The following is a 27320-nucleotide window of genomic DNA, read 5'->3' as shown; positions in this document are numbered from 1 at the left end:
TGGCCGAACGGTTCGCCCGGCGGTCGTTTCGCGGCGAATTTCCGACTTTCGCCGTCCGCGGGTTCGAACGCCTTTTTCCGTCGTTCGCCCCGGCGGACTTACGTGTTTAATGTATACAAGAACTTTAACCTTTCGTGACACGTTTATCATGTGTTACAGGACAACCAATTGAGACATGACAGCTCATGGACACTTGGACATTCCCCCTAACCTATAAATACACCCGATCCGGTGGCCATTTTACATTCTTTCTTCTGTCACTGTAGGGAAAGGATCCTGTGTGGAGTAGGGACAGAGAAAACGCTAGCTATTTGGTACACAAAAGTTCTTTTCAGGACTGGTATAGGTGTTAGGTCAGCAGCCTGAGTTTCTTTTGTCAGTTTAGATAAAGGGACAGAGCGCTGTATGCTGCTATTTTAGGGACAGCTCAGCCAGATTAGTCTTTCTTCATCATCATCATCATCATCATCATTAGCTGTTACTATCAGGTCCACAAAAGAGCTGTTCCAGCTAATCGTTCCAGCCTACTCTTTTTTGCCAATTTGTATAGGGACAGGCAGGAAGCAGTGTGTCAGGCAGTGAGGATAATTTTAAAGACTTGCTGTTACTATTAGTTCCACAAAGGTTCTTTTCAGGACTGGTATCAGTGGTACGGTAATAGGCTTGTACACGTATAATATTCTTTCTTCCAAATATAGAAAGAATATTATACTTGACTGCTGCCCTTCTGCTGCAGTCTGCTAATCATTCACAACTCACTTGTTCCACAAAGCTCTTTATCAGGACTGGTAACTTGGTCTGTCTAGGGTGCTACGGTACATAGGCTTGGGTGCGGTACAGTCTGCTGTTCTGTAAGGACCGCTATCGGTCCACAATACATAGGGTTGCCGTGCACTACTGCTGACCGCTGCCCTATACTGCAGCAGTCCTTCATTGGTATAGGGACTGACGTACAGTCTGCTAATCACTAACACACAACCTGCTTGGTCCACAAAAGTTCTTATAAGGACTGGTAACTTGGTATAGGGTGCTACGGTACATAGGCCTGAGTGCGTTACAGTCTGCTGTTCTGTAAGGACCGCTATCGGTCCACAATACATAGGGTTGCCGTGCACTACTGCTGACCGCTGCCCTATACTGCAGCAGTCCTTCAGCGGTATAGGGACTGACGCACAGTCTGCTAAACACTAACACACAACCTGCTTGGTCCACAAAAGTTTTTATAAGGACTGGTAACTTGGTATAGGGTGCTACGGTACATAGGCCTGAGTGCAGTACAGTCTGCTGTTCTGTAAGGACCGCTATCGGTCCACAATACATAGGGTTGCCGTGCACTACTGCTGACCGCTGCCCTATACTGCAGCAGTCCTTCATTGGTATAGGGACTGACGTACAGTCTGCTAATCACTAACACACAACCTGCTTGGTCCACAAAAGTTCTTATAAGGACTGGTAACTTGGTATAGGGTGCTACGGTACATAGGCCTGAGTGCGTTACAGTCTGCTGTTCTGTAAGGACCGCTATCGGTCCACAATACATAGGGTTGCCGTGCACTACTGCTGACCGCTGCCCTATACTGCAGCAGTCCTTCATTGGTATAGGGACTGACGTACAGTCTGCTAATCACTAACACACAACCTGCTTGTTCCACAAAAGTTCTTATAAGGACTGGTAACTTGGTATAGGGTGCTACGGTACATAGGCCTGAGTGCGTTACAGTCTGCTGTTCTGTAAGGACCGCTATCGGTCCACAATACATAGGGTTGCCGTGCACTACTGCTGACCGCTGCCCTATACTGCAGCAGTCCTTCATTGGTATAGGGACTGACGTACAGTCTGCTAATCACTAACACACAACCTGCTTGGTCCACAAAAGTTCTTATAAGGACTGGTAACTTGGTATAGGGTGCTACGGTACATAGGCCTGAGTGCGTTACAGTCTGCTGTTCTGTAAGGACCGCTATCGGTCCACAATACATAGGGTTGCCGTGCACTACTGCTGACCGCTGCCCTATACTGCAGCAGTCCTTCAGCGGTATAGGGACTGACGCACAGTCTGCTAAACACTAACACACAACCTGCTTGGTCCACAAAAGTTTTTATAAGGACTGGTAACTTGGTATAGGGTGCTACGGTACATAGGCCTGAGTGCGTTACAGTCTGCTGTTCTGTAAGGACCGCTATCGGTCCACAATACATAGGGTTGCCGTGCACTACTGCTGACCGCTGCCCTATACTGCAGCAGTCCTTCATTGGTATAGGGACTGACGTACAGTCTGCTAATCACTAACACACAACCTGCTTGGTCCACAAAAGTTCTTATAAGGACTGGTAACTTGGTATAGGGTGCTACGGTACATAGGCCTGAGTGCGTTACAGTCTGCTGTTCTGTAAGGACCGCTATCGGTCCACAATACATAGGGTTGCCGTGCACTACTGCTGACCGCTGCCCTATACTGCAGCAGTCCTTCAGCGGTATAGGGACTGACGCACAGTCTGCTAAACACTAACACACAACCTGCTTGGTCCACAAAAGTTTTTATAAGGACTGGTAACTTGGTATAGGGTGCTACGGTACATAGGCCTGAGTGCAGTACAGTCTGCTGTTCTGTAAGGACCGCTATCGGTCCACAATACATAGGGTTGCCGTGCACTACTGCTGACCGCTGCCCTATACTGCAGCAGTCCTTCATTGGTATAGGGACTGACGTACAGTCTGCTAATCACTAACACACAACCTGCTTGTTCCACAAAAGTTCTTATAAGGACTGGTAACTTGGTATAGGGTGCTACGGTACATAGGCTTGAGTGCGGTACAGTCTGCTGTTCTGTAAGGACCGCTATCGGTCCACAATAGATAGGGTTGACGTGCACCACTGCTGACCGCTGCCCTATACTGCAGCAGTCCTTCAGCGGTATAGGGACTGACGCACAGTCTGCTAAACACTAACACACAACCTGCTTGGTCCACAAAAGTTTTTATAAGGACTGGTAACTTGGTATAGGGTGCTACGGTACATAGGCCTGAGTGCGTTACAGTCTGCTGTTCTGTAAGGACCGCTATCGGTCCACAATACATAGGGTTGCCGTGCACTACTGCTGACCGCTGCCCTATACTGCAGCAGTCCTTCATTGGTATAGGGACTGACGTACAGTCTGCTAATCACTAACACACAACCTGCTTGGTCCACAAAAGTTCTTATAAGGACTGGTAACTTGGTATAGGGTGCTACGGTACATAGGCCTGAGTGCGTTACAGTCTGCTGTTCTGTAAGGACCGCTATCGGTCCACAATACATAGGGTTGCCGTGCACTACTGCTGACCGCTGCCCTATACTGCAGCAGTCCTTCAGCGGTATAGGGACTGACGCACAGTCTGCTAAACACTAACACACAACCTGCTTGGTCCACAAAAGTTCTTATAAGGACTGGTAACTTGGTATAGGGTGCTACGGTACATAGGCTTGAGTGCGGTACAGTCTGCTGTTCTGTAAGGACCGCTATCGGTCCACAATAGATAGGGTTGACGTGCACCACTGCTGACCGCTGCCCTATACTGCAGCAGTCCTTCAGCGGTATAGGGACTGACGTACAGTCTGCTAAACACTAATACACAACCTGCTTGGTCCACAAAAGTTCTTATAAGGACTGGTAACTTGGTATAGGGTGCTACGGTACATAGGCTTGAGTGCGGTACAGTCTGCTGTTCTGTAAGGACCGCTATAGGTCCACAATAGATAGGGTTGACGTGCACCACTGCTGACCGCTCACCTATACTGCAGCAGTCCTTCAGCGGTATAGGGACTAAGAGTTTTGTCACAGGGTCATTTAAAAAATGACATGCAGAGGAAGAGGCAGGCCCTTCCGCAGGGGTGGTAGGGGTAGGGCAGGAGCAACAGGCTTGAGCCAAAGTGGGAAGTTGCAGAAGGTGCGTTCAATTACTTTAAAGGATGCACCAGACTTGGTTGAGTGGCTCGCTCAGCCTTACTCTTCTGCACCCTCCTCATCCTCTCGATCTGCACCCTCTTCTTCACTCTCTGCTATGTGCACCCCCAAAGACACTACCACCAACAACACGACCACCACCACCACCACCACATACCTTCCGCTTGAGTCACTGGAATTATTTTCCGATCCATATCAAGAGGACATTTCTGATGCGCAGCCACTCTTGGTATTGGATCAGGAAGAGGAGGTAGCAACAAGCGCTACTCAGCAGTCTGACGCCAGTACCCAGATCAGCCCAAGGAGGAGGTTGGTCCCCGGTGTTGCTGCCTACTCTACTTATAGCGGTGGGGAAGGTGACGTTGATGATGACGTGTCTAGTGATGTCACGTGGGTGCCCACAAGAGAGGAAGAGGAGGGGAGTTCAGAGGGAGATATGGACCAGCAGATAGGGAGGAGAAGCAGCAATGACTTACATTGCACAGCAGGGACAAAGCAGACTGCAAATGTATCAGGAGCGAGTCATCGACCATGTACGGTCACATCTGGCGCTCCCAGGACACCGGCACATGGCTCCGCAGTGTGGGCTTTTTTTAACGTGTCCGCTGCTGACAATAGCGTTGCCATCTGCAATCTTTGCAGTCAACGCGTTAGTCGCGGTAAGCCCAATACTCACCTAGGGACGACCGCCTTAAGAAGGCACATGAGCAGCCATCACCGAGCCCAGTGGGAGCAACGGAACACACAAAGCCACACTGCAGGCTCTCACCGTCCAGCCTCGTCTTCTACTTCTCCTTCTCCTCTCTCCTCACAATTGTCCTCCACTCCACCTTCCATCACGCCAAGCTCACATTTTTCTGCAAAAAGGCAGGCTTCCGTGGGCCTAATGTTTGAGCGTAAAAAAATGATGACGCCGGATAACCCTCTTGCCCAACGGTTGGCGGCTGGCTTGTCAGAACTCATAGCCCGCCAACTACTGCCATATAAACTGGTGGACTCGGAGGCCTTTCGCAAATTTGTGGCCATTGGAACACCACAATGGAAGGTCCCAGGAAGGAAGTATTTCTCAGAGAAGGGCATCCCAGAGCTATATGGCCATGTTCAGCGGCAAGTGAATGTATCTCTGGCACACAGTGTCGGTGCCAAGATACATCTGACCACAGACACGTGGTCTAGCAAACACGGGCAGGGAAGGTATATCAGTTTTACTGCCCACTGGGTGAACCTTCTGACGGCCGTCAAGCATGTAACCCGTGGCACCCGTGTAGATTTGGTTTTACCGCCACGGATTGCATGCAGGCCTGACTCTTCTTCTCCTCCTCCTACTCCATCCTCCTCCCTCTCCTCCTCAGCTGCCTCCTCCTTTTCCGCTGCTAGCGTCTCTTCCACTGCACCGCCCAAGCTCCCCAGAACCTATTCCACATGCCAGGTGAGACGTTGCCATGCCGTGCTGCGTCTGTTGTGCCTGGAAGCAAAGAGCCACACTGGCCCGGCACTCCTTTCAGCTTTGCGTTCACAGGCAGATGAGTGGCTAACACCGCTCAATTTGACAGTTGGTAAAGTGGTGTGTGACAACGGTGCCAATCTGCTTAGCGCATTGAAACAGGGCAAAATCACGCACGTGCCGTGCATGGCACACGTCTTAAACTTGGTCGTGCAGCGATTCCTTGTCAAATACCCTGGGGTCCAGGACATCTTGCGGCAGGCAAGGAAAATCTCGGCCCATTTCAGAAGATCTTACACGGCCATGGCTCGCCTTGCTGACATTCAGCGGCGACACCATCTGCCGGTCAGACGTCTTATTTGCGATTGCCCGACGCGATGGAACTCAACCTTCTATATGCTTGATAGGCTGCTCCAGCAGAAACGTGCAGTTAACGTCTACCTGTATGAACTCTGCGAAAGAAACGGTTCTGGGGAGCTGGGTTTTTTTTCACCGCGCCAGTGGCTGCTCATGCGCGACACATGCAGACTTCTGCGGCCATTTGAGGAGATCACCAAACTGGTCAGTCGCAGCCATGGCGCCATCAGTGACATGGTACCTTATGCCTTCTTTCTGGAGCGTGCATTGCGTCGTGTCATTGATCAGGCTGTGGAGGAGCAGGAGCGGGAAGATGAGGAAGTCGCAATGCTGGATGAATTCCCAGGGGGGGCTACTCTATCTGAGACAAGTCAACAACAGGAGTCTGATGAGGAGTCAGAGGAGGATGGTGCCGGGGCGGATGAGCAGGAGCAAGAAGAGCATGCTTTAAACCTTTCTGGGATCCCTGTTGTGCGAGGATGGGGAGAGGAGAATGAAGAGGACGACATTATCCTGGATGATGAGCAGGAGCCAGGCCACCACACCGCTTCCACTTTAGTGCAAATGGGGGCCTTCATGCTCCAGTGTTTTAATAGGGACCCCCGTATAAAAAGCATGAGGGTCAAGGACCAGTACTGGGTGGCAACGTACTTAGACCCCCGGTACAAACACAAAATGGCGGAAATGTTACCGCCGTCGCAGAGGGCTGTCAGAATGCAGCACTTCCAGGCCTTGCTTCGAGAAATGCTGCATTCTGCTTTTGCGTGCGCTGGCAGAGGAGCAATTCCCACTCCCAGAGAAGGATTTGCGGGTACCAATCCAACAGCGCCTGCAAGAAGAGGCCGGTTTGAAGATGTGTTGGTGACTTCGGATATGAGGTCATTCTTTCAGCCGACCCATCGACAGGTGTCATCCGGATCCAGCATCAGGGAACGCCTAGACCGTCAGGTGTCCGACTACATTGGGTTAACGGCCGATGTGGACGCTCTGAGGAGTGATGAACCCCTAGACTACTGGGTGGGCAGGCTTGACCTCTGGCCAGAGCTTGCCCAATTTGCAATCGAACTGTTGGCTTGCCCCTCATCCAGTGTCCTGTCCGAAAGGACGTTCAGCGCAGCAGGGGGGATTGTGACCGATAAGCGTACTCGCCTAGCTCACCACAGTGTTAACTACCTCACATTTCTAAAAATGAATGAGGCATGGATCTCGGAGGAATTCAACACATGTGATCAGTAGACCATGTATATGTCTATAAACAATTTTTGGAATCAAGCACACAGACCTTCTTAATTCATTTGGCTCACTTCCCTGACCCAAAAAAGCACACCGTACTATATGCCCCTACCCTCCTCTTTGAAGAGGTTGAGCGGTGTCATATTTCTACTGGGGCTGCTTATTATGAGGGGTTCCCACCATCCCTGTGCTGTGCTGACTTCCTCCTGGGTGTTCTTATTATGAGGGGCTCCCACCATCCCTGTGCTGTGCTGACTTCCTCCTGGGGGTTCTTATTATGAGGGGATCACACCATCCCTGTGCTGTGCTGACTTCCTCCTGGGGCTGCTTACGGTGCTGCTGTCAGCGCTGTATGTCACGGAGCTGCTGTCAGCGCTGTATGTCACGGAGCTGCTGTCAGCGCTGTATGTCACGGAGCTGCTGTCAGCGCTGTATGTCACGGAGCTGCTGTCAGCGCTGTATGTCACGGAGCTGCTGTCAGCGCTGTATGTCACGGAGCTGCTGTCAGCGCTGTATGTCACGGAGCTGCTGTCAGCGCTGTATGTCACGGAGCTGCTGTCAGCGCTGTATGTCACGGAGCTGCTGTCAGCGCTGTATGTCACGGAGCTGCTGTCAGCGCTGTATGTCACGGTGCTGCTGTCAGCGCTGTATGTCACGGAGCTGCTGTCAGCGCTGTATGTCACGGAGCTGCTGTCAGTGCTGTATGTCACGGAGCTGCTGTCAGCGCTGTATGTCACGGAGCTGCTGTCAGCGCTGTATGTCACGGAGCTGCTGTCAGCGCTGTATGTCACGGTGCTGCTGTCAGCGCTGTATGTCACGGAGCTGCTGTCAGCGCTGTATGTCACGGAGCTGCTGTCAGCGCTGTATGTCACGGAGCTGCTGTCAGCGCTGTATGTCACGGAGCTGCTGTCAGCGCTGTATGTCACGGAGCTGCTGTCAGCGCTGTATGTCACGGTGCTGATGTCAGTGCTCTGTATTACGGTGCTGCTGTCAGTGCTCTGTATCTCCTGCACCCTCTTGTTTGCCTACCCTGGTCCCTGACCTTCCCTCTCCTCCATTGCCTTCATTAGCTCCATAGTCCTGAATTGTCAGAACAATTTCCCAAATAAAAAAAAAATGCTTGTAGTTATCGATCCCAAATTCACCTCATACATGTATTATGCTATTGTCCAGGTGGTGGGACTACGTGCTACCCCCTAATAATTACCCCGTGGCCGCAAATTCGACCTAAAGGTTTGCGAAATTCGCCTCCCATTGAAGTCAATGGAGCCCGCGGCGAACGGTCGTTTTCGCGAACGTTTGTGTCCGTTCGCGTTTCGCGTTCGCGAAACGTCCCGTCGGAAGTTCGTCCATCACTAATGGTAACCTGTAAAGGCTTTTAAAGGCTTTTAAAAATGTATGTAGTTTGTCGCCACTGCATGTTTGTGTGCAATTTTAAAGCATGTCATGTTTGGTATCCATGTACTCGGCATAAGCTAATCTTTTTTTATTTGATCAAACATTTGGGCAATATAGTGTGTTTTAGTGCATTAAAATTTTAAAAAAAATGTTTTTTCCCCCAAAAAATTGCGTTTGAAAAATCGCTGCGTAAATACTGTATGAAAAAAAAAAACTGCAACACCCACCATTTTAATCTGCAGGGCCTTTGCTTAAAAAAATAAAGTATAATGTTTGGGGGTTCAAAGTAATTTTCTTGCAAAAATAATATTTTTTTATGTAAACAAAAAGTGTCAGAAAGTGCTTTGTCTTCAAGTGTTTGGACAGTTCAAACCCCCCCCCCCCCCCAAATTTTGTAAAGTAGACACCCCAAGCTACTTGCTGATAGATTATCCATGGAACATTTTATATTTTGTCACAAGTTACGGGAAAATTACACTTTTCTATATTTTATTTTTGCACAGTTGTCACTAAATGACACATTGTTCAAACATGGCATGGTTATATGTGGAATTACACCCCAAAATGCATTCTGCATTTCTACAAAAAGTAGAAAATATCCTTTTTTTCAAAATTTTCAGTCTTTTTACTATCAAAAGAAAGCTCTATTTGTAGGAAAAAAAGGACGCAAATTTATTTTGGGTACAGCATTGCATGACCGCACAATTACCAGTTAAATCACAGTGACAAATCCAGTGGTACTATTCCAGTCATTAAAGAGTCCCTAAAATTAGAAACAATGGCTTTGAAATGACAGAGCCCAATTCTTTTAGGATAAATGGGTGGATGCCATCTGGTCCAGGTACTTTATTCATGTTTATTCTGGCTAAATATATCTGGACCATATCAATTTTGAGCCATAATAGTTAATTTAGGGCTGTGTCAATATCATAACCCATTATGGACTTAAGCTTCCCCATGCTCCTTCGTATACAAAGAGCTGAAGAAGCTATTTTAAAAAAAAATGCCTTTTCTTTGTCCCCAGTCACCCAATCCCAATTTATGAAGGGCCTACATGCTCAGATCTGACCTATTTACTATTAATACATGGGAAAAAATTTTGGGGTTTGTCCTACTTTCTTTTGCAATCTGTGGTTCATTTTGAATTTTTGCTTTCCATTTTACATATTCTGTTATATTCTTTGTAACATTTTAACGATGATAGTATTCCTTCATTTTTATATTTTTTAAAAAGCTCTTTTATTATTATTTATATGTTTTTTTACTTTGCCTGTGAGCCAGATAGGTTTTATGTTTAGCCTTTTAAACGTATTACCCATGGGAATATACTTTGCAGTGTATTCACATATAGTCTTTTTGAAGAATTCCCATTTCTGTTCTGTGTTCATCTGTGCCAATATTCCCTTCCAGTATATGTCTTGGAGAGCAGCCCCCAGCCTTAAAAAATGTGCTCTCTTAAACTTAAGGGTGTTTATCTTTCCAGTATGTGTTTGTTGCTTACATCTAACATTAAATGAAATCATATTATGGTCACTGCTACCCAGATGTTCTTGTAAATGAATATTAGTAATCAGGTAGATTTGTGCAACCATTTACCCTCCCTTGTCTCCTCAATACAACACAGGTAACTTTTGGACTTTTATTGCAAGAGAAAAGCTAGGTTAAGAACACACTGCTGATTGCACAGTGAAGAAACAACAGCAACCTGGTGAGGTAGCACTCTACTTTTGCTTGCTTTTAGTATTTTCACTGTTAGAGCATGTGTGCTAGGCCTGAGCCTGATTGACAATCCCTCTTCCATTTGTGATGCTGGTGTATAGGAGATTACAGAAGGCTGATATCAGGACAAATTTGATTTCTTCAACTAATTGCATTTGTTGACTTTTTTTGAAGGAGAATTCCAGGTATGAATATTTTTGCATAGTTACATTGCTCAAGAACCAATGTAACTATGCATATGCCATACCTGTGGTATTCTTCTAGAAGCTGGAAATCACTTCAGCAGACAGAAACGTATAGTGATCCCCACTAACTTGCAACCGGCTGTCCTGCAGCATTGTGAAAACTGAAAGTTGTCTATTTGACAAGATTCAGAGATCGTTTTGGATTTTCGCAATGAATGCAAAGTGTTTTCTGATATGTAATTCTTTTAATTAATTATGTTAGATCTGGAGTTCTGTTTTAATTAATTAAAGCTCTTTCAAGTTTCCAGTGGAATGTATTATGTTCATCATCAGTCTGACCACACACTTCACACCAGACTTTTCCTCTGTGGGAGATGAGGAATTAAAGTGTGTGTGAGCTCAGTGGGAATAAAGAATGGGGGCTGGGGCAAGGAGAAAAAAATGAGTGTGCACATCTTTAAATACTCAGAGCCGAATCTGACACCGCAGCGTCAGTGAAATCCTGCTCGTTCTTTCAGGATGGGTGGCAGCAGGTGACACCTGTTCCAGGAAAAACACGGATAGAAAAAAAAAACTTCACCCAGGGCCCTCATTCATTTTGCAAAGGCTGGATTAATTCAAAGGGCAAAGAGGATTGAGTACTTTGTGTCATTTCTGCCAGATCGGCTCTGTAATATTTATTAAGGCCTTTATGATAAAGATTTTTTTACTGTTATTTGATCCACATGCCTGGCATGCATATAACATAGTTGTCATGTGATTGGATTCACCTGGTTGACAGCCAGCTTGAATACGCTTCTATAAACAAGATTTTGTTGTGGTGGGTTGTTATCTTGCTTCTAATTAACCATAGTGCATACATTTATCTCAGTGTATGGCAGAGAAACAGTTCGCCGACTTCAATGCCCCCTACACAAGATCCGAAAATCGGACGACTGATCGTCCGACTTTTTCCACTTGCTAATTGTATTTTGAAACTGAATAGGTTGTTAAAGTTACAAAAATTCTCGTACGACAGAATAAAAAGTCAGTGATGTAATGTTTTGTATTGTATTTGTATTGTATTTTTGGATGAAAACTGTACTGATTAAACGAAAGTCATACAATCTGGTATTATACAAGAAAAACTTTTGTGTTTGTCCCTTCGGATTATATTGAATGAACGGTTGTGATCAGCTCTCAAAGGCTGTGTACTAACGGTACATCCGTACATCCCCTCCCGCTGGATACGGCGGTCCGTTTCGCTTCAGGAGCGATCCAGGATGAGGGGATGGCCGTTGGTTTCTGGCCATCCCGTCTCAATCGCTCCTGGCGAATGAGAAGCTTCCCTCGCTGTGTATAGTAAACACAGGCAGGGAGGAAGTAATGTCATTCTCCTCGGGGCGGTCTTTTTGACCGGACTGCGAGGAGAACACAGAAAGTAAGTGTGCACCAACACTACACTGACATGTAGGTACACATAGGCACACAAATCCCCCCCGATCACCCCCCAGTCACAGTGTCACTGATTGCAGTGATCATTGATTTACTGATCACTGCATTTAGTGTCAGTTGTGACAGTAAAAACTGTCAGGGCAGTTAGTGTTAGGTCCAGGGTAGCCCCCTACCACCCCCAATAAAGGTTTAACCCCCTGATTGCCCCTAGAGTTAACCCTTTCACCCCCTTTTGCCAGTGTCACTAAGCAATCGTTTTTCTGATCGCTGCATTAGTGTCACTGGTGCCGCTAAGTAGCTAGTTATTTCTTTAGGTTCACCACCAGGTTTTTATAGCGCTAGGTACCCCGATATACTACCCAATAATGATTTTAACCCCCTGATTGCCCAGAGTTAACCCTTTTACCCCCTTTTGCCAGTGTCACTAAGCGATTGTTTTTCTGATCGCTGCATTAGTGTCACTGGTGCCGCTAAGTAGCTAGTTATTTTTTTAGGTTCACCGCCAGGTTTCTATAGTGCTAGGTATCCCGATATACTACCCAATAATGATTTTAACCCCTTGATTGCCCCTAGTTAACCCTTTCACCCCCTTTTGCCAGTGTCACTAAGCAATCGTTTTTCTGATCGCTGCATTAGTGTCACTGGTGCCGCTAAGTAGCTAGTTATTTTTTTAGGTTCCCCGCCAGGTTTTTATAGCGCTAGGTACCCCGATATACTACCCAATAACGGTTTTAACCCCCTGATTGCCCCTAGTTAACCCTTTCACCCCCTTTTGCCAGTGTCACTAAGCGATCATTTTTCTGATCGCTGCATTAGTGTCACTAGTGCCGCTAGGTAGCTAGTTATTTTTTAGGTTCACCGCCAGGTTTTTATAGTGCTAGGTACCCCCATATACTACCCAATAATGGTTTTAACCCCCTGATTGCCCCTAGTTAACCCTTTCACCAGCGATCACCGTATAAGTGCCACTGGTGACGCTGGTTAGCCAGTTAGTTATTTAGGTTCCCCGTCAGGTTTTTATATAGCGCCAGGGACCCCCATATACTACCTAATAAAGATTTTAACCCCCTGATTGCCCCTAGTTAACCCTTTCACCAGTGATCACCGTATAAGTGTTACGGGTGACTCTGGTTAGTTAGTTTGCTTTTTATAGCATCAGGGCACCCACCATTTATTACCCAATAAAGGTTTAACCCCCTGATCACCCGGCGGGTGATATCAATTAGGTTTTAGGGTCAGGGTCTGCGTCGCCCCAGGCATCGCTAGGTTAGTGCCAGTACCGCTAACACCCACGCGCAAAGCATACACCTCCCGTAGTGGTATAGAATCTGAACAGATCAATATCTGATTTGATCAGATCTATACTAGCGTCCCCAGCAGTTTAGGGTTTCAAAAAAATGCATTGTAAGCGGGATCAGCCCAGATACCTGCTGGCACCTGTGTTTTGCCGCTCCGCCCAGCCCACCCAAGTGCAGTATCGATCGATCACTGTCACTTACTAAACACTAAACACATAACTGCAGCGTTCGCAGAGTCAGGCCTTATCCCTGCGATCGCTAACAGTTTTTTTTGGTAGCGTTTTATATTTAAATCCGGAAGACATTAGTTGGTTTTCGGGGTCCCGTACGTGGCTAGGCTCCCAAAAAGTCCCCCAGATGTGGTATCCCCGTACTCGGGAGAAGCAGCAGAATTTATTTTGGGGTGTAATTTCACTTATTCCCATAGCATGTGTGAGCAATATATCATTTAGTGACAACTTTGTGCAAAAAAAATAAAATAATTGTAATATTCCTGCAACTTGTGGCAAAATATAAAATATTTCATGGACTCAACATGCCTCTCAGTAAATAGCTTGGGGTGTCTACTTTCCAAAATGGGGTCATTTGGGCGGGGTTTTGTGCTATTTTGGCATTTTATGGCCTTCAAAACTGTGATAGTAGATGGTAGTGAGGAGTGAAATCAAAAATTTGCAACCTTAGAAATCCTGAAGGCAGTGATTGGTTTTCGGGGTCCCGTATGTGGCTAGACTCCCAAAAAGTCCCACATATGTGGTATCCTCGTACTCAGGAGAAGCAGCAGAATATATTTTGGGGTGAAATTCCACATATAACTATGGCATGTGTGAGCAATATATCATTTAGTGACAACTTTTTGTAAACTTTTTTTTTTTGTGTCATTATTCAATCACTTGGAACAAAAAAAAAGTATTCAATGGGCTCAACATGCCCCTCAGCAATTTCCTTGGGGTGTCTACTTTCCAAAATGGGGTAATTTGGGGGGGGTTGTACTGCCCTGCCATTTTAGCACCTCAAGAAATGTGTAAATTCCAGAAAAACTGAAAATTGTACCATACTTACCGTAATTTTCTTTTCCTGGTGCCTATCCATGGCAGCATACCTGTGACAAGCTCCGCCTTGGCTCCTCCCTCAGGACTAGTGAATATTATAAAAGAAAAGGTTAGTACAGCCCCCGCATTCTCGTTAATATAGAATACCGAGGGTGGGAATGTATGCTGCCATGGATAGGCACCAGGAAAAGAAAATTACGGTAAGTATGGTACAATTTTCTGTTTTCCTAGTGCCTCCATGGCAGCATACCTGTGACAAATAACTAGCTGAGACGGGTGGGATAATGCTTAGAGGTTTATTTAAAGAATTTATTATTTAGAAGAGGCGAAGGCCGAAGTGACTGCCTGTCTGCCAAATTCCACTGAGGAGAGAGCTCCTGGGTCCACCCTGTAATGTTTCAGGAATGTGTGTTGGGACGACCAGGTCGCTGCCCGACAAATAGTTTCAATCGACACATTCGCTCTTGCCGCCCAAGAGGCAGAAACCGCTCTTGTGGAGTGCGCCCTGACCGCCGAAGGGGTCTCTAGTTCCTTTGTCCTGTACACCTTGTGGATGAGTTTGACGATCCATGAAGCGATCGTTCTGGCTGATGCCTCCTTTCCTTTGTATTTTCCCCAGGGAATTATGAACAGTCTGATGGAAGCCCGGAATGAAGCTGTGGCTTGCAGATAGCATTTCAGAGTGGAGGCGATGTCTAATTCATGAAGAGTAACAGAGTCCTGTTCAGAAAATGTTGGGAGTGCCCAGGGTTCTGACATGCTCAAGGATGAAGCGACCTTGGGAATGAACCCTCGTACTGTTCTGAGTTCCACTCTATCTGGGTAAAATATAATGTGATCCTGATCTGCTCCCAAAGCTTGGAGCTCTGACACCCGTCTGCCGGAGGTTATGGCTATCAGAAAGGCTAATTTTAAAGTTAGATTCCAGAGTGATATTGAGTTCGAAGGGGCAAAGGGTGGATTGGCTAAGGACTCCAGGATGACCGTAAGGTCCCAAGTGGGAAAAGATTGTTTGGTTGGTGGTCTGATCTTCCTGACGGCCTTAAAGAATTGGATTAACAATGGATCCTCCGCCCATCTTCTACTGGTTGCTGCTGAGATCGCTGACACCTGTACCTTCAATGTACCTAATGCAAGCCCTAGGTCCAGGCCTGCCTGCAAGAACTCAAGAATTTGAGATGACGAAGGGGAACCTGGATCACAGTTTCTATCAAGCATGAAGGTCCTGAACTTGTTCCATACTTTATCATATATGTTGTTTGTGGATGGTTTTCTCGCTTTGAGCAGGGTTGCGATCACTTTGTCGGAGCACCCCAGGGATTGGAACCTTTTCCTTTCAGTTGCCAGATGTGAAGGTCCAGCCTGCGGGGATCTGGGTGGGTGTGACATCCTTGCGACAGGAGGAGGGGTACTATTGGAACCTTGACTGGAGGACTGGTGCTCAGATCCATTGCCGTAGGGAACCAAGGCCTTCTTGGCCAGTATGGTAGAATCGCTATCACCGTCGATGTCTCCCTCACGAGTCTTGACAGGAACCTCGGTATGAGGGGCCGTGGAGGAAAAGCGTAGGCCCGATCGCATGCCCAAGGGGCTGAGAGGGCATCTGTTGCCTCCGCCTGGGGGTGCGGAAACCTCGAGATAAACCTTGGAAGTTTGGTGTTGGATGCTGTCGCAAAGAGGTCTAGCTCGAGGGGCCCCCACTGGATCATTATCCAGTTGAAGATTTCCGGGTGTAAGGACCACTCGTTGGTGTCTGCGAACCTGCGGGAAAGGCCGTCTGCCCTTGAGTTGAGATGGCCGGGCAGATAGACTGCCCTCAGGTCCTTCAGATTCCTTTCGGCCCAGAGGAATATGGGCTCCACCTCGTTCAGGAGAGATCTGCTGCGCGTTCCCCCTTGACGGTGCACATAAGATACCGCGGCCCTGTTGTCCATCCTGAGGAGAACTGGTTTGCCCGAAATCTCGAACTCCAGGGCTAGCAGTGCAAGATAGGCTGCTCTGAGCTCCAGGACATTGGACACCATGCCGGCTGCATTGAAGGACCATCTTCCTTGTACTGAGGTCTTGTTGGAATGTGCTCCCCAACCAGCTGCGCTGGCATCGGTAGTAATTATGATCCAGTCGACATGCCCTAGCGGGCGAGACTTCAGAAGTGACTGTCTCTTCATCCACCAATGTAGACTCCTGAGCATCCGGGTCGTCAGGTGTATGGGTTGGGATAGATATCGTTTGTTCCACATTCTTAAGAACTCCAGCTGAAAATATCTCAAATGCCAGTGGGCCCAGGGGACCATAGGGATGCATGATGACATCCGACCTATCAGGCTCAAACAATTTGAGGCTGTCAGGTAGGATCTCGAGCTAACCTTCTTCATCTGTTGGACAATGGAAGATACCTTCTGAGGTGGGAGAGACACCGATCCGTTCATTGTATTGAACAGGGCTCCCAGATAGACCATCTCTTGAGTCGGAGAGAAGACCTTTCTCGTAGTTTATCTTCCATCCAAAATCCACTAGTGTTGTTAGCAGGATATTCCTGTGTTCTAATAACTGGGTTGGGTCCTTCGCCAGGAGTAGAAGGTCGTCCAGATAGTGATACACCCGGAGCCCCAATTCTCTCAGAGGTGCTATGATGGCGATCAGGGTTTTTGTGAAGACTCTGGGTGACGTGCAGAGGCCAAATGGAAGGCTCTGAAATTGGAGATGTACTTGCCCCACCGCGAATCTCAGGTATTTCTGGAACGTAGGGAGTATGGGTATGTGTAAGTAAGCGTCTTGCAGGTCTATTGACAACATCCAATCCCCTGGTTGGACTACGTGAATAATCGTCTGAAGAGACTCCATCTTGAACTTTTCTAGAAAGATATAGCGATTTAGCCTCTTTAGGTCTATCACGGGTCTCCACCCTCCGTTTCTTTTGGGGACTAGAAACAGGGTGGAATAGAAACCTAAAAATCTCTCGGATGGAGGCACTGGAACTACTGCTCGTTGTTCCTGTAGGGAAAGAAGAAATTGCTTCAGAGCTTCCGCTTTTTGAGGAGATCTTGATACCCTTGTCAGAGAAAAAAAGTCATTGGGGGGTTTGTTGAGGAAGGACCAGAAATGACCGTGTTTGACTGTTGCAACTACCCAAGGATCCCTGCATTTTTGTTCCCAAATCTTTGAGAACTGTTTCAACCTGGCCCCCACAGGGATCACTTGGGCTGGCCTGGCGTCAAAAGGATTTTGATGGATCCTGTGGGGTAGGTACTGGCCTCTGCCTCCTGGACTTGAGAAACGTAGACTGTGTGCTTTTCCAATTGTGCCTGAAGCCTTTCCCTTGTCTGGATTGTCGGTAGTCCCTATTTTTGGAATATTGGAACCTTGGTGCAGATGATCTGAAACGTCTGGAGCGCCTGTCTTGAGGAAGTAGGCCTGACTTTCCGCCAGTGACCCGAGAGATGGCTTTGTCAAGTTTTTCCCCGAACAAGGCTTTACCGTCAAAAGGTATCTTGCACCAATTTTGCTTCGAGGCAACGTCCGCTGCCCATGGTTTTAGCCACAGTGCCCTTTTAGCCATTACTGTGTGAAGCATTGCCCTTGCGGAGCAACGAATCGAATCGATGGCGGCCTCCCCAATGAAGTCAGCTGAGAGCTTCAGCTCATCCAATGCCCTGATTATATCTTCTTTAGGGATATCCTGTTGGATTGCCGACTCTATATTATCTGTCCAGATGCGTAATGCGTTGGACACTGATGTCAGAGCTATTGCAGGTTTACAGGCATTTCCTGCCATCTGATAGGCCTTCTTAAGGTCGAGGTCCATCCTCCTGTCCAGAGGGTCCTTGGAGGAGGTTGAATCATCTAGGGGCAAAGTGACATTCTTGGCCAGCCTTACCACTGCGGCATCTACCACCGGAGGGCCGTCCAGCATTTTGGAATCTGCCTCGGAGAGAGGGTATAATTTTCCCAATCGATTGGTGGAAAGTCTTTTGTCTGTCCTCCCCCATTCTTCCTTGATCACTTCCCTGATTTCCTCCATAAGAGGGAAGAAGGAGATCTGGCACTTAAGGAAGGGGAAGTATGATTTGGACTTCCTGACCTCCGTGTTGGAATCCTCCCAACCGATTGCTTGTTTAACAGCCTGCACATAGGGCTGGACCATGGCGAAGGCAAAGCCAGAGGCATCTGTGTCATCTGAAGAATCCTCTGAAATGGCCATTTCGTCCTGATGCTTAGAGGAGGAGGGAGGGAACGGACGACCACTTCCACTCGTGGATGGAACGGGAATGGAGGCCTCGGCCATCTGTTCCTGAGGAGGGGATTCCGGTTGTTGCGTCGGCATTGTAGCGACCAATTCCGCAAGGGAGTCTTTTACTGCCTTTTTAAGGAGATCTGCCACCTGTAGGCCCTCAGACTCTCTGTCTGCTGCATAGTCTCTAAGGCAATCTCGACAAATTAGTTTGTCCGGAAGTGGGGTGCCTCCGCAGGCCTGACATTTATTAGGTCTAGGTCTCGGGGAGCGCGAATGACGGCGCCTCTTGGCTGAAGCTTTCCTGCCACTTCTGTAATGCCCATGTCTGGGCGACCTGTCCCTGCTGTGACAGGAATCGTCATCGTCATCTTCATATCGCCTTGAGGTCTTCTTAGACGTCTTCTGGCGTACAGGACTGAAATACAAAAAGTACAGTGCGCATGCGCGGGCGCGCCGTAATGGCTGCTTAAGCAGGGCGCTCCGCATCACCTCCACCCCGCGATAGCCCTAAGCACCGCTACACCGACCGAATCCTCCGGATTCCGCCTCCTCTACACAGGGGAACATAGCGAGAACGTTCCGAGATGCCGGGCCCCGCCGCCAGACGAGACCTGGGACCGGACTTCCACAAGGCCGGAGCGAACGGGTGTACCAAGATGGCCGCCGGACATTCTGTCACACAATCACACGCGGCCTCCGGAGAAAAGAAGTCAGAACACAGGCAAGTGATCGCCCCGGCCACTCTCTCATACTCCCAGGTTGCCCAGGGAGGCCAACACCTTCTCCAAACACCTTCCCCAGCTTCCACAGAGTCTCTCCTGGGCCACCATGCGGCAGACAATGCACTGACCCCTCGGGGGCCTACCTCCCCGAATCTCCTGGAAACCCACTCTCCGTACCCCCCTGACCAGGACTCCTTCTCACAGCAGGGAGACCTGTTCCACAAACTCTCCACACTCTTGGAAAGAGGCCTAGCTAACACGGCAGCCCAGATCACGGGAGATATGAAATCAGACTTTGCAAACTTAGGCTCCAGAATGGAAGCCATAGAGAACAAACTGGACATTACTGTTTCCCGCACTAACCAGAATGCTGCCCACATCCAGACCCTGCAGGAACAATTAGATGTGGCCCTCTCCAGGATCGATGACCTGGAAAATAGATCCAGAAGATATAACCTCAGAATTAGAGGCCTACCTGAATCCTACACGGATGTTTCCGCAACAATTCAGGAATTTTTTAAGGACTTGATTCCGAACATCCCGTCTCATCGCCTGGAGTTAGATAGAGCCCACAGGACCCTCGGTTCTATGAGGAAAGATGGTTCCCCGAGAGATATTCTCGTCAAACCACACTTCTACGCTGTGAAGGAGGAGATTCTGAAGCAGTCCAGGCTGCAACCACAGATAGCCTTCCAGGGCCACCAACTCCAGATATTCGCAGACCTGTCTCCGGTCACTATTCAGAAAAGGAGGGCCCTGAAGCCTCTTCTTACCGTCCTCTCTAATCAGGAGATCAAATACCGTTGGGCCTTTCCATTTGCAGTCAGATTCAACTACAACGGGCATCCCTACGCCTTCTCCAGTCTCCCAGAAGGTGAAAAGCTTCTCCTCCATCTCAAACTCATCTCTCATGAGGCACCCATGGAAGTAACGGCTAATCCTGCTGCATCTGCCAAGCGTCCGCAACCAGCGAGCCCGGTCTCTCCAGTCTGGATCCCTGGGAAGAATAAGAAATCAAGAGAGGGAAGACCCCCATAACGTGACTCTCTTCAACCTTTGGGGCACCTGTTTGTTCTTAGATTGGTTTTGGATCAAGTGCCTGGGTCAGGTTTTCCTGTTGGGGAGGAGGTCGAGAACCCCCTCTAGTTGACCTGCCCCAGTGTGATCCCCTACTCAGGTTTATTTTCCTTTTGCATTCTACTTGCTATCCGACAGTTGGGGTCAGACTTACCCCCTACCTTTTTTTTTTTTTATTTTTACCCATATGCAAAATTTTTGGGCATCTCTTTTTTTTTTTTTGTGGCTGCGTTCCCTTGAGATCCCCCCAGGACAGCTTCTTTGCGTGACTTAGTGCCTCTTGGAATGGTGATGTATTCGCCATTCGTGGCTGGGGACTCGGGGTCGTGGCGGGCTGGTTGAAGGGGGAGGGTGGGGCCCCTATTTTTCTGGGAACCACCCCCCCCCCCTTTTTTGGTCATCTGACTAGATTACATCTGTTTATCCATGCCTGACACTTGATGAGAGACTTTAACTGGATTGATCACATGTTCTCTTTATTGGTAATGTTTAGATTTTATAGTTTAACCTTGATTATCCTTACAGGCCCGCTCCCACCTCCTTGAAGGGGAGGGGGGAATGGGACCGGTTCATTCTCAACCTATAGCCTTAGCTCTTTGAATACTAGTCTTATCATTCTCTTATTTGCTCGTGCTTGTTCGTTATCAACCCGGATTAACTTAGTTTTGGTGCTGTACCGGGATTATCCCGGAGGGAATTTTTCTCTTTATATTACTGGTTGTTAGTTCAGTAAGGGGTAGAGGTGATCCCCTTGCGCCTCAACCCTCACCGCAGAGACAGGTCCTTGTCTCTGCGAGTCAGGGAGTCGGCTCTAGAATACAGACGCCGACGTCTATTACTCTGCGGACCCTCGGGGTGCTCTCACCTGGGTTACGTAGACCCCCTTGGAAGATGTCTTACTTTCTTGCTCTTATCTCTTTCTTTCTCCCCTTCTCCCTCCCCTTCCCCCTTTGGAGCCAGGTGACAGGATGTTCACGACTGAGGGTCCAGATCTCAGACAGGATCACCTCATCGCCACCTGCCAGACCTGCGTGGAAGAAGCTCGTTATGGGTAAGAGATATCCACTTCTACAGACCTTTACCACCGAGGTTCTATGACAAACTTAGATAACACTAAGAGGCCCCTTAGAATTGCCTCTCACAATGTACAGGGCCTTAACTCTCCCAGTAAGAGGAAACTAGCATTTGAACATTACCGCTCCCTTAACTTAGATATTATCCTCCTACAGGAAACACATTTCCCAATCCGGTACAGCCCCAAATTTCTCCACCCACGGTACCCAACCTTTTTCTTGGCGAACGCCGAGAATAAGACTAAAGGGGTGGGAATCCTTTTCGCTAAATCATGTAGATTTGAGCATTCTTCCACCATCAGAGATCCCGAGGGTAGATACATATTGGTCAAGGGCCTAATTGAGGGAGTCCTATACACCATAGTGTCATATTATGCCCCGAACAAAGGTCAATCCAAATTTTTTCAAGACCTTCTAAAGATTCTCCGGCCCCTCACCGAGGGCAGAGTAATTTTTGGGGGAGACTCTAATGTCGCTTTTGATCAAGGGCTCGATAAATCCAGACCACAGGGATCTCAGCTCACACGTCCCACTAAGGCTAGCCTATCTATCGCTAGGAAACTACATGAATATGGTCTGATAGATGTCTGGAGGGAGTTGCACCCAACCAAGAGAGATTTCACCCACTATTCCTCCCCACATCAATCCTATGCTAGAATTGACCATATTCTGGTCCCACCGGGGATGATCCCTTCTATACACAAAGCATCGATTATCGATGTTTCTTGGTCAGATCACTCTATAGTCAGCGCCTCAATACACAAGGTAGTGACAAGGGTGGCGGGGTTCCACTGGAGGCTCAATGAATCTCTTTTGAACGATCCCAGCGCATCAAAAGACATTGAGGACGCCTTGAGAGAGTACTTTCTTCTTAATGCAGTGGGGGGAATCTCACCAGAGACCCTATGGGCGGCCCACAAAGTCGTGATCAGGGGTAAAATCATAGACATAGCTTCACGCATTAAAAGGGAACGTACGTTCTTCATCAAAAACCTAGAAACCAAATTTAAAACACTACAATCCCAACACAAACAAGAACCGTCAAGGGCTCTGGCAGACTTAGTTGACGCTTCCAGACTAGAGTTGAACTTAGCTTTGACTGCTAGAACCGAAAAGGAAATCCGGTGGAGCAGTGCCAAATTTCATAACCAGAAGGATAAGATTGGCTCCATGCTGGCAACCAAATTATCGCCCAGGACTCATACTAATGCTTTCCCCAAAATTAGAACTGCTGGACAAGCCCCCTCTGCCAACCCCACTAAAATACTTAAAGCGTTTCAGGATTACTATGCTAAGCTCTACAGCTCGACATCAGGGGATGACCGGGATGTAGGTGAGACCTTACTGAGGGACTTGCCCATCCCAACACTCTCAAAGGATCACAGAAATCTCATGGAAGCCGAAATCTCCGAGGAGGAGACTAGGGACGTCATAAAATCACTTAAAACAGGGTCTGCCCCAGGACCTGATGGTCTCTCCTCACCATACTATAAGACCTTTGTTGACATCCTGGTGCCGCATCTGGCTAAATTTTTCAATTCATTAACCAAGGGCTCCCCATTAGACCCCCAGTTGAACTCCGCGTACATCTCGGTCATCCCTAAACCGAATAAGAACTGGGAAGAAGTAGAGAACTATAGGCCCATTTCTCTAATCAATAATGACCTAAAGATTCTCACAAAAATCCTTTCCAATAGGCTAGCCTCCTTTATTAGTAGATATGTCCATAAGGACCAGGTGGGATTCATCCCGGGCCGTCAAGGACCGGATCTAACTCGTAGAGCTATCGATATAGTGTCGATCCTCCAATCCAACTGGGAAGGGAGTCCCAAGCAAGAGGGCATGCTTTTATCCATGGACTTACATAAAGCCTTCGATTCTTTGAAATGGCCATATATTTTCTCACTCATGGAACGTTGGGGGTTCGGCGACAGGTTTATGGGCATTCTACACTCCTTATATTCCACACCCTCGGCATCAATACGTCTCTTAGGTCACTACTCACAATCACTAAGAATAGCGAGAGGCACCAGACAAGGGTGTCCGCTCTCCCCATTAATATTTGCTATAGCTATCGAGACTCTGGCCATAGGAATCCGCACTAACCCCAACATACAAGGGGTTTCGTGTGGTTCTCAGACACATAAATGCGGGCTATTCGCAGACGACGTGCTCCTTTTTATCACATCCCCTATCACATCCCTTCCAAATCTTTGCAAGCTCCTAGACACCTTTTCAAGGGCGTCGGGTCTCAGGGTTAATTACTCAAAATCTCACGCCCTCAATGTCTCGCTGCCCCAGTCCATGGTTGCCACCTTGCGAAGCAGTTTTGCATTTGAGTGGAAAGACAATTTCTTGGATTACCTAGGGATCAAACTGACTCCCAAGGTTGAACAACTTTATGCGGCCAACTTTCCTCCTATCTACAAGAAATTAGAAGCAGACTTGCAAAAGTGGGCCCAGGGGAATCTCTCTTGGTTGGGTAAAGTTCACTCACTCAAAATGACATTTCTTCCCAGGCTGCTATATTTATTCAGGGCAGTTCCGATCAACGTTCGGTCGGACCACCTGCAATCCCTCCAGAAAAAGATAATGAGCTTCATATGGGGCAAAAAGGGACACCGGCTACCTTGTAACACGTTATATAGACTTAGGAGAAAAGGAGGTTTGGGTGTTCCTAAACTGTCTTGGTACTTCCAAGCGGCCAGACTAGCTCAATTATCCACAATATACTCCAGACTCGAAAAACCTGACTGGATGAACATAGAGAGACAGGCTGTTCCTACGTATACCCTAGATTATCTACTCTGGATCCCTCACAAGGAGCGACCCCCCATCCTCTCTCCTATACTATCTCAATCTCTAGCTCTCTGGGACCGAATGAAACTGAACTCTTGCTTAGTCTCAAACTCCCACCCCCTGGCTCACATTTTTAACAACCGCAAGTTCCCACCTGGGACAGATATTAAAGCATTTAAATGGTGGTTGGATAAGGGGCTGTACCGGATTGGCCACTTTTTCACGGCTTCAGGCCCTATAACCCTAGCATACTGCAAAAAGAAACTAGAGATTCCGAACTCGGAACTCTTTAGATTTTCTCAAATTTCACACTTCCTTCATGGGCTTTGGAAAGAAAAACCGGCTCCCCCTCGCTTTACTGATTACGAGGCATGGTGTGGACAAGCCACGGACCAAAGAGGTGGAATCTCAGTAATTTACCGGGCTCTAGCCCAGAATAACAATAAGTCCTCTTTCATGGAAGCCTGGGAAAGGGACCTCTCGTTTCAATGGGACCTGGAGTCCTGGTACTCCTCTTTTGACAAAGCCTATAAGGGGGTCAGGTACATATCACTAATAGAAGCTAATCTTAAGGTGATGACTAGATGGTATCTGACACCGTCTAGGTTGGCCCACATGTTCCCCTCAACCAGTCCCCTCTGTTTCAGGGGCTGCGAGCTGACGGGAGGTATGTCCCACATATGGTGGGAATGTGTAAAGCTTAGGTCCTTTTGGAAGCAGATGTTCAACTTAATCTATAAGGTGACGGGCATACAGGTTCCTAGAACCCCGGTGGTAGCTCTTCTTAATGGTCCTATCCCGCAGACTGGCAAATATACTAGAATATTAATTCACTATATGTTGCTAGGAGCCAAGATTACCATAGCGAGAGCTTGGAAACAGCCCAAAGTTTCGATCCAAGCTGTTAAACGTAAGATCTCATGGATCATGACACAAGAAAAAGTCACGAGTAGCTTACTGAACTACAAAGAGAAATTTGAGGTTATTTGGGAACCTTGGGCCAAACACGTGGGCATCTCCCTCATTGTAGGAATCCCTCCGCCTCAGACCAGCTAAGCAACCATAGTCCAGTTTCGCTCCTCTCACCTGGCTCAATGTCTCTCCCTCCCTTCCCTTCCTCCCCGCGGGTTACAATGTCTGCATTCCCTGAAGACGTCCTTTTCAGTTTTTAACACTTCTTAAGAACTACCCGAGCTCCATTAGCTCTCCTGGCTCCCCTTGTCTCCCCCTATTCTTCCCCCTGTGTTCTCCCTATCTAAAATCTTCAACTCTCTCTCTTTCTTCCTTTATCTCTTTCCTTCTCCTTATGCTTTTACAAGAGTATGTGATGGTGGTGCCAAACCAGAGCCAAATCATTTCGGCTGACCTAGAGGGGACCCAGGATGTATTCCAACTTTTTAATCATCTGTATATTGTGGGCCGTCCCTGGTAGCTTTGGGAAGCTCTTCATAATTCCTTACCGCCCAGTGCCTTTCCCAGTTTTGCAGTGGGAACAGGGACTAGCGGGGACCCGAGGGAGAGACGGTCCGACACAGCAAGTTCCCACTAGGGGTGTTGGGCTGTTTTCCCTGGTTCCCAGACATCCGCCCCTCGGCTTTCTCCTTTTTCATGTTAACTTATAACAATGTAGATCGAATACATGCTTATCCCTGCAATTACTGGTTTTAAGTACAGATTTTCTACTGCTTAATGTCTTAGGGGACTGTAAGGTTCTTGTATGTACTGCAGATGTTCAGTAGTGCGTCCACTACGGTTTTTACTCATGTTCTGATGTTGGCACCTGAAGTGTCTTTGTATTTTTCTATATTTTGTACTTTGAAAATAAAAAATTTTGAAAGTAAAGAAATACAAAAAGTATCGTCCTTAGTGCACTCTTTTTTTTTTAAACTTACCTGGGCGTAGGTCCTTACCTTGGGAGTAGAGTAGGATCTTGAGCGGGCGGCGAAAGGCTCATGTTAGGCGGCTTAGCAGAGGTAACGGCTAGGAAAGAGTCAGAGGAAAAGGCGTCAACCGGTCGTGTGCTGATTCACGGAAAAAAGGGAATTTGCCTACATAAGTAACGACTTCCCCCCCCCCCCCCCCTTACTGTGTTTGTTTTTTATGTTTTTTTAAAACATCCATTTTTTATTTATTTTTTTTTATTTATTTTTTTTGGAGGCTCCGATGAAAAAAGAAATTTTTAAATAATTTAATAAATTAATAAATCAATTAATAAATTAATAAATTAATACACTTTTAATGAACGAGTTGTTCCATCAGAGCTATACATATATATATTCGCATGCTCACATGTATAAGAAGACAAATGCATTAAGACATGCCTTACCTTAACAGGGGTGGGTATAGCCTGGAACTCTAGAGTGTAATTCTCTTGTTGACCACAGGCATTTCACTTGTGCTGCTGGGGAAATAAATAGGAGGAGGGGAAGTGATGTCATGCTTGAGCTCCTCCCCTGACACTCTGAGGGCAAAAAGAACCATTCGCCCTCAGTAAAAATGGCCGTCGAATCCTCCGACGCTACCGCGCATGCGCCGAACGTCGAGACTGGCCGTCGAAACATACGACCCGCCGGCGCATGCGCAGACGACGGCGGGAACGCTGATAAAATGACACAGACTCGCCGCGCGTGGCCCCTAGTGAGTCTGAGGATGACAAACGCACGTGGGAAGGGAAGGGGGGGTCTCCTAAAACTATGGGGACCAGGGGAACAGAGCGCAAGAGAGAGAGAGAAAGGACAGATGAGACAGGAGGGGAACAACAAGTCTCAGGGACAGAGCAAAGCTGCCACCTCTGCTGCCATAGACTGGAGCCTGAATGCCCATACTGCAGGTAAAGCTCTTACTTAAGAGACAAACTGCTTGTCCCAAAAGATCCTACAGAAGGGACTTCCAACCTTATAAGCGCATTTAGCTGCCCAAGAGAAGGAACTGCGTCCGGGAGAGGCTTGAACCCGGACGGACGCTGCCGAATGCAGAAGGTAAGGACGCCGACCAGGATTCACTGCCATGAGGTATGAGGAAAAAAAGGAGAATGCGGGGGCTGTACTAACCTTTTCTTTTATAATATTCACTAGTCCTGAGGGAGGAGCCAAGGCGGAGCTTGTCACAGGTATGCTGCCATGGAGGCACCAGGAAATGTAGTTTGTAGACGCTATAACTTTTGCGCAAACCAATAAATATACGCTTATTGAATTTTTTTTTACTAAAGACATGTGGCTGAATACATTTTGCCCCAAATGTATGACTAAAATTGAGTTTATTCGATTTTTCTTTTTTTTCCCCAAAATATTTTATTGAGTTTTCACAGAATACAAAAAAAAAAAGGGGGGGGGGGAGAATTGGTTATTGTGGG

Source organism: Lithobates pipiens, unplaced genomic scaffold (assembly GCF_037356315.1).
Source record: "Lithobates pipiens isolate NorthernLeopardFrog02 unplaced genomic scaffold, aLitPip1_a1.2 Scaffold_27, whole genome shotgun sequence".
In the NCBI taxonomy this organism is placed as follows: Eukaryota; Metazoa; Chordata; class Amphibia; order Anura; family Ranidae; genus Lithobates; species Lithobates pipiens.
This window is presented reverse-complemented; position numbering follows the sequence as displayed.